General features: G+C 35.1%; 1 pseudogene; it reads left to right on the forward strand.

Annotated features, from left to right (window-relative positions):
* Positions 1–7676: 7676 nt before the first annotated feature.
* Positions 7677–8834, forward strand: LOC145050360 (protein RMD5 homolog pseudogene; annotated as a pseudogene).
* The last annotated feature ends 599 nt before the right edge of the window (positions 8835–9433 follow it).

The raw sequence follows: 9433 nt of genomic DNA on the forward strand, positions 1-9433 counted from the left end.
AGCAATGGATTTCGTGCCAATTCCTTAGGAATAAATGAATGAAGGATAGTTGGTTCTTAGGGTAAAACCTTAAGAAGATCATGGGGATGGGAAATTGAGTTGATTATTTGATGGTTGAATATAATAATTATATTATTGTGGGTTGAAAACCCTATATGCTCACCAGGCTCCCAAGCCTGACCCACTCAGTTTTTCTTTGCATTACAGGTAATGGCACAAGAGTATAAGTTGGTGGACTTGACGAGAGATTTTGGATTATAGATCAGTAGTTATAAATAACTGTTGTAAGGTCTATTTTATATTGTTTATGCTTTTGGTCTGTATCGGAACATGACATCCCGAGGTTTTATTATTTAATGAAAATACATTCTCTTTGAGAAATGTTTTGATAAATGGTTATCATATTTTATTTTGGGAACAAATTCCGCAACTGTTTTCTTTAAACGATCACTCTGATTTATAAAAACAAAGCATAAACAAATTGGTCTTTTCTGGCCGTGAAATTGGGGATGTCACATTATATCACTAATATTATTTAAGTGTAATGAGATTAATTTGTTGATCAATGTCACTTTGACAATTATCGAACAAATTAGTATGGTGCCGAGTGCACATTTGTTTGATTTTGTCATTGTTGACAGTATATTGCTATTTAAGGGTGAAGCCCCTGAACTGACAGGGGTCTGGGGGCAGCGCCCCTGGCTTATATAAGTTATGTTGCTATATAAAAAATGTCTCAAAAATCTGTATTTTTGTAAAAACACCCGATTTTGTGATCCATTTATAGACCAATTTAAAGTTAGTTTGGGACAGGTAATAAGACCGTTTTTGGACAGGAAGTTGTTTTCCTATAACTACTATATGACAGTTTTAAGACAGGAAGTTAGTTTCTATTATATGATCAATTTCGGATTCATTTTGGGTACAAATTTCATAACATCTTCATTCTCCATTCTAGAAAAACAGTGAGTTTCATCCAATTAGAGATTTTGAGTGTACCCTCGAAATGCTTTAATCTGAAAGTGTTTCACAACTCTCACTGATCCAAGTATATCTATATCCCGATTATCTAACAAAGATTAAAACATTCTGTAATAATGGCAAGTGGTGATTTTGTGAAGGATATGACAAACAATTTTGACAAATTGAACAAGTTTGAAGGACAAGATTTTCGTAGATGGCAAAAGAAGGTGCACTTTCTCCTTACCACTCTGAAAGTGGTGTATGTTCTGAGTACACCCATGCCATCTTACCAGAATATGTTGAAGATAAACCGTTGGAGGCAACAAGAAGGAGATCAAAGTGGGAAAATGATGATTACATATGTCGTGGTCATATTCTTAATGGTATGTCCGAATCTTTGTTTGATATCTATCAAAATTTCGAATTTGCAAAAGAACTGTAGGATTCTCTTGAATCCAAGTACATGGCTGAAGATGCTTCTATTAAGAAGTTTCTTGTCAGTAACTTTATGGGTTACATGATGATTGAATCCAGCCCTGTTATGGAAAAATTCCATGAAATGTTAAGGATCCTGGGACAGTTTGCTCAACATAATTTGAAAATGGATGAAGCAATTTCTGTGACTGTGATCATTGACAAACTGCCCCTCTTCCTGGAAAGATTTTAAACATAATCTGAAACATAACAAAGAGGAATTAACTTTGACCCAAATTGGAAGCCATTTATAGCTTGAAGAGTCCTTAAGGACTCAAGAACTTGATAACAATCCGGAATTTGACTCTACAAGACCTGAGTCTAAGCATTACATCATATGACATGAGGTCATTAGAACATGACACATCAGTCTGTCATGATAATCAAAGTAAAGAACTTCTCTTAAGTTAAGTCTGCTTATGAAGAAGTAGGAGTCTCTAATAAGGATCGATTTTGTAACTCGAAGGTTACGATTGAACGTCCAACATATGATAAAGAGCAGGTGCAAGATTGAGCACCGCCTACAGCCAAGAAGTCCAAGAGTTAGATACTCATTCGAAGGAACATAGAAGTTACGGCTATTACCTATGATGAAGAGATAACATATGGAGTCATTACACAAGCCCTGTTTTGTTATGACCCGTCAAAATTTTACGGAAAAACAGGCACGACACCGGGAATCGTAAAAAGTGAATTTGCGATAAAATACTTTTTAGCCTTAGCGATCTAGACAAAAGTCATAATATACATTAAACCGAGAACGTGCATAAAAATAACGTCCAAATATGACTTCGTATGAAGAAGTTATGATTTTCTAAGATTTAGCATAACAATGCACAACCCGGAATTCGAATTTTAGATCGATCAATTTTTAGTCGACACAATCTAAATGAGAATTGAAGATCTCCTTAATAGAATCTTAACAATATAAAGACAGACGAAAACGGACGTCGGATGAAAAAGTTATGAATTTTTAACGGACTTTACCTGTCTAAGCCTGTTAAAATATATCTTTAAAAATAAATTCAAAATTAGCCGACGAATTCTAAAAGAAAGTTGTAGAGTGCGTCGCCACCTACATGTGGATATAAAGAACGTTGAAAACGGAGCTCGTAGGTGAAAGTTGCAGATTTTAGAAAACAATTAGTTTTTGGAGTAATCTGCGAGTGACATGTGGGACAATCCTGACCATTGCTTCCTCCCCATGCCTTGCCACCAGATGGTGACACTTGGCACTCAACTGACGAGTTGGAGGCTCAGAACTCGCCGAGTTGGGCCATTTCCCAGCCAATAAATAGAGGCGCAAATCTTCTATTTCCTCCACACCTCTCCTATTCTTTCTCTCTCAAACATCTCTCTAAACCCCTCCCAAGCCTTAGTACTCCCCAAGTGCTAAGAGGCGAATCCCGGAGCGCTAGAAGGCTCTAAGAAGAAGATCTTTCGGCTCGGAAGTTATGCCCCCGCAGAGTCAGGTTCCTAGCCAAACCTCCTAGTAAGTGAGTTATGTTTACTTTACTTTAAGTATAGTGTATGTTTAAGTTCAATATCGTTATTATGAGACTAAAATCTAACGGTAATGATATTAGGTTTCGTTAAGGAAAATAAAATTGTTAGAAGCGAAGCGTTGCCCGAGTTTGGAATCATCACTTTAACAAGTGAGTGCATAGTTACTTTCATTTTACACATAGATATGAAGTATTTAATATGAATTACGTGCTATGTGTGCATATTATCTGTGTGCTTGATATCTATGATGGATGAACAAAATATACATGTTTTATTTGATTTAAATTGTATATGTATTTTATACCTATAATTATGATGGGTAGATAAAAGATGATGTAGGTGATGAAAGGTGACAGATGATGAGAAGCCTTGAACCAAGTGATGACCCAATCATCTAGCAGAGTATAGATGACAACAATGAACTATTCTAGACAGTCCGGTGGAACACTAGCAGGTTCACAACCTGTAGGTGTTGTGAATGATATGTTCTTCAGATGTACTCTAAAAACCCATTGACATAACGATGAGAAGCCTTGACCCAAGCGATGAACCAGTCATCTAGTAGAGTATAGATGACAACCACGAACTATTCTAGACAGTCTAGTGGAACACTAGCAGGCTCGCAACTTGTAGGTGTTGTGAATGATATGTTCTTCAGATGTACTCTAAAAACCCATTGACATGTATTGTGGGTGGACTCCTTAAAATAATACTGTCAATAAAAGAGATAAACCCTGGTAGCTATGGACTTAGTGCCTAACAAATAACATCAGCAACTATCGACTTAGTGTCTGTTATACAAACCTCGACAACGATGAAGTTCGTGCCTATTGCCTAGGAAAATCCTTAGGAGTGAATGAGTAAATGATAGATGATTCTTAGGGAAGATACTTAAGAATAAAGAAGATAATGGGGATGAGTTTGGGATAATTGTTTGATGATGAAACATAAAATTTTTATTATTATGGGTTGAAAACCCTATTTGCTAACCAGATTTCTCAACCTGACCCACTCAGTTTATTTGTATCACAGGTGTCGATACAAAGCCACATTACACCGAGAGATTAACGAAGATGTAGATCATTAGTGTAAATGAATATAAGGTCTGTTTATGCTTATGTTTTTGTAATGACGATTGCATCCCAATGTTTTGAATATAAACAAAATACATTTAATCGGAAATGCTTTGATAATATATTAATCATGTTTTCTGGGAACAAATTTCGCAACATATTTCTTTAAAATAGATACTCTGATATTAAATAAGCATAAATAAAAATTTTAAAATGACCTTGAATTTGGGGATGTCACAATCTTTTTCCCATAACAATGTTAAATAAACAAAATTTCAGGTGAAATTAAATAATTAAAATAAAAAAAATATCCAAAATATAATGATTTTTTTTTTATAAATTTAATATATCATCACATTATCCAGAATTATAGATAGTTGTCAAAAGCAAAGGGTCGAAAAAAAAAATTAATTTAATTAGACAAAACTGCAAAATTTGTCTCTATGGTATTCAAAAAACTTTAGATATGGTCCAAAAAGTTATCAACTTACATGGATGGTCCAAAATCAAGAATTTCTTTTGGTTTTGGTCATTGGAAAACTTAAAAAGACTATTTTGCCATTTTTATTTTTTATGTAATTTTTTTATACTTTCTTTAATAATTTATTAACTAAAAATTAAAAATGAAAGAATTGGGCCCACTCCACCCCATCCTTACCGATACTCTCTCACCCTCTCCCTCTCTCTCTCTCTCTCTCTCCATATATTGTATGAATGGATGAATGAAAGGGTGTTGATTTCTAAAGATAATCAACGTTTGAATGAACTTCTCAATTTAAGCAGATACTAAAAAGGTGTAAACTTAGGTCTTCAATTTTAACAGAGGGGAGAAATGGATGAAATGGTGTTCGTCTTCACCAGAAAGGACAACCACCAAATTATCATTACGCCACCAAAACCACCGTCGACCACTAGTCTCCTAGAAACCTTTGATCTGAAATACCGTTGATTTTCAAGAGAAGAAAAAGAAACTATACGATCTGAAAGTGACACATAGTCGACAAAAAGATCTCCAGATCCTTAGTCGAAAACTGATGTCGCTGCCCTTCTCGTTTTTGTTTTTGCTTCAAGCTGTTGATTATGGTTTTCGTTCAAGATCTGGATTAGCAATCAGTCGTCGCCGCCTAGCAATTTGTCGCCGAAAACCCTTGCAATAAACTGCCGCCGCCATTCCAACGAACGCTAGGGTTTCAAACGGTGATGTCGTCAGATCTATATCTAACCCTAATCAAAATCCGTCTCCACAATTGAGATCTGAAGACGAGACGAGATTTGAAGGCAAGATATCGATTTCTAGATTGTATGTGTATGGTCGTGTTTGAAGGCAAGAACTTGATTTCTTTCCCCTGAATTCTGGCATTTGTGTATTAGCTATGAGATGAACACAAGATCTTAATCTTCATATTTCCCCTGATTTCTTCATCTTCATATGTTTCCCAGATCTTCATCTTGTTCAACTTTATATGTATGTGTATGAATAAGGAAGAGAGAGAGAGAGAGAGAGAGAGAGAGAGAGAGAATGTGTGTGTGTGTGTGTGAATTTGGTTCAAATATTCATCAGATGGTAGTGGTGATATTCCATTTTTCTGAAAATCAGAATGATGAAGATTGGTTGTGTGGAGAGAGAGAGAGAGAGAGAGAGAGATAAAGAGAGAGGAATGGTGGGTGGGGTGGGATATATATATATATATATATATATATATATATATATAATTAAAATAGTGTTATAATACTTTGGTTACAGGTGTGGTTCTGGGTGTATTGACTGCATCTTTTGGTGTAACTGGTTATTCCTTACCTCGGTGAATGTCTTGGTAGAAGATATTATTTCTTGAAACCGCGGTTTATTAGTTTTTAAGTAAGTACGTAACTCAACAAGAAATTTCCTTACCTATCCAATTTCTAATTAATCAAGATAACCATTTGTTTCAGTATAAATAGTAGGTACCTGTTCTTCTACTCCGAGAGGGGCAGATTGGGATTGTTTAAGCAATTCACGTAAGCGTTGACCTCTTGCTAATTGATTCTGAGTAGCTTTATCGAGATTAGAAGCAAACTGTGCAAAAGCTTCTAATTCTGCGAATTGTGCCAGTTCTAATTTTAATTTACCGGCTACTTGTTTACTCCCAGACTTATTTGATCTTATCAATTGTTATAATTTTTCTCAAATAAATCATGAATTTTCTAGGATAGTATTCAAGATCTTATCGAAAACTTACAACAATTTGCCAAACAAAGGCTAAAAGAAAAAAGAACAGGGGTATGACTGACATAATATCTACGATTGGATTCAAAAAAGCATAGGCTTCGGGCAATTTGACGAAGAAAAGACTACTCGGATAAATGGCAGAATTAAGACAGATCAAACTAAAGATATTAAGCATAATAGACATTTTGTTCGTTGAGATAATTGCATTTTGATTGAGTTATTTCTATAAGGAAAAATGAAGAAAGTAAGGTACACAAAAAACTTCTTCTTTTTCCGCTCAATCAAAAATCCTCCTATTCTCAAAGGGGTATAGAAAAAATCATACTTTCATACAATATCTTAATTGAATTGTATATAATGATCAATAAATTCAGTTGAATTCTAGATATACACATGTTAAAATCCTAGCACGAATCTATAATATATTCTATAAAGAAGAATAAAAAAAATATTTTCTATAGATAGTTGGGTTGGAATTGACGAACACTTAATACCGATATTATTTTTTATTAGTATTAGTGTCCAATAACAATATAAACACAAAAAAGAAAATAAAAGAACATAATTGTCTTTTCAAATTTTTTTGGACAAAATCAAAAAAAAATATTTTGATTTTGGACCTATGTTTTTGAACCACATCCAATATTTTTTGAATGTCATATGGACCAAAGGTATTGTAGTTTTGTAGTAATTTAATTAAGATACGGTAGTTATATTAATCGTTATAACGCCTTCTAACAGAAAATAAACAAACACAAACAGCGATAACAGCAAATATAGAGACGTTAGTAACACATTCAACTGATTCATCATCCTCATTCCTCACTGAGTCACTGGTGCAAACTACCATCTTCAATTCTCAAACTCTATATATAACTTTCAATCGCTGTTGATTAATCCCCCAAATTTTGCCTGATGATTTCAACATACGTGCATACACTCTCGCTATCTTCGTTAATTTCTGTTTTGATTCCATTCTACAAGTTACAGTAAGTTCTAATGCAACGCTAAACCCTAATTTCTTTCTTTGATCCTTCATGATTCTTGATATGAAAAAGAGAACTTAATTCCTTCCGCATTTCCTATATCTGCATCATTGCATGTTCTGAAGTTTGATTTCGTAAAGTTCCACCTCTAATCCTCTATTTGTCTGAATTATCACAGGGATTTCTGAAATATCTTGTGACGTGCTGAACTTTTAAAGAGGTAACTAATTCTCGTTTCGATCTGCATTTTATTCTTTTATACGATCGATAACAGTTTATATGTTCATACGATTTCATTTTCATTGTTCCTTACTCATCAGATGTATTAGCGTTGCGATTTAGATCGTTCACATCAAAATTCGAGCGAACTTACTGAAGAATTTGGATTTCGTCTCCTTGATATTCAATCTTCTGGACCTGAAAATTTTCGCGTCTAATTCTTTTGCAGAAAATTTGTCGGTTTAAATGGATCTGAAAAGCCTTAGAGAAGAATTTGATCGAGTTGCCAAGAACCAAGAACTTTCCACGACTAAATACCACCAACTGATTGATAAGATTGAAGATGAAATTAATAGCGCAATCACCGACCTTCAATCTGCAGCGGACGACGCCTCCTCTATCGATCATAAATCAGTGATCAATCACCTGATAGACAAGCTCGCTGCATATAGTGTAAAAGAACAGTTCAAGATGATGAAGAAGGACCTACAAGTTGATCTTGAAAACTACCCAAAAATCTTGGGCAAATTCTTTGAGACAGATATATCAAAAGCATACATAAACGTGGAGTTTGACTCGCAAATAGTCAACCAGATGATTCTAAACCTACTTTACCATGAACGTCGCTTTGATGTCGCAGATATTTTGTTAAACGAATCTCAAGAACCCGATATTTTTCGGGTAAGAAGTAAATATTCAGAAATGCATGAGATTCTTGACGCATTGAAAGCTAGAAATCTGGAACCTGCTCTGAGTTGGATGTGTGTTAACCGTCAGAAACTTCACCAGGCTGGGTCAAAGCTTGAGTTTGACCTCCGGCGACTTCAATTCTTGGAGATTTTTAAAGCAAACCGATCGGAGGCAAACAACTTTGCCCAAACTCACCTTTCCCCATTTGCTTCAATTCGCAGTAATGAATTTTTACAAATCACGGGCTGCTTATTATGGCCGGGAGATCTCGAAGCTTCACCATATTCCGACTTACTATCGCCGGAAAAATGGACGGAGGTGAGCCAAGAGCTGATGGTCCAATTCTATAGTTCTATGGGGATGTCCTTGAAGAACCATTTGGCGGTGACTGTGGAGGCCGGAGCTCAAGGGCTGCCGACTTTTTTGGAGTTTGCTAATCTGGCGATGATCAGTAGGGAGGAATGGGCGGCAATGAAGGAGCCTCCGGTGGATGTGGAGTTGGGAAGAGAGTTTCAGTTTCATTCGGTTTTTGTTTGTCCGGTGACCTGGGAACAAAGCGATAAAAAGAATCCGGCGGTGATGTTGCCTTGTGGTCATGTTTTTAGTTGGCGATTCATTAGGAATGTGTCGAACCAATGGAGACAGGTGTTTAAATGTCCGACTTGTTCTGTTCTTGATGTGTCGGCTGCTCAGTGCCGGCAATTGTTTTTGTGAATGTTGGATTTGAGTCGATGTTTTTGTTGTTTGGAAGCGGGTTAGGGACATTGTATTGTATAGCATGCATGCCTTTAAAATTGTTGCTAAAGACTTCAAATTTTTGTTCAATTCTTCGACATAGTTTTGTGTTCACCACTTTTGTAACATGGAATGGAAAAAAGTGTTACGAAAAGAGTAGTTTCTTTTTGTATTTTTTGCCTCAATACAAATGTTCTTTAATGGCTATTATTATTCTTTAACTATGATGAAAATAGGGAAGTTAAATCTATCGGGAAGCACATCATTCATAATTTAATAAAAGAATTGAAGGAGTTGGAATTTCTAGTTGTTATTCAATTTATCCATAATACATAGTTTAAGTAATTTGTCTCTTGATTATATCAAATCCTATTTTCATTACACATTAGGCCTATGACTCCTCTTAACATCATTTCTATTTCCACATTCATGCCATATCATTAACATCGTACCATTTTAAATAGGAAACGGTCACAACACCTCCACACCAAATAATAATAATAATAATAATAATAATAATAATAATAATAATAAGAGTTGTGTGTAAAAAAATATATGCGGCTGTGTTATATTTACAT

This window comes from Lactuca serriola, chromosome 5, assembly GCF_051521515.1.
Source record: "Lactuca serriola cultivar US96UC23 chromosome 5, Lser_US96UC23_V15, whole genome shotgun sequence".
NCBI lineage: Eukaryota > Viridiplantae > Streptophyta > Magnoliopsida > Asterales > Asteraceae > Lactuca > Lactuca serriola.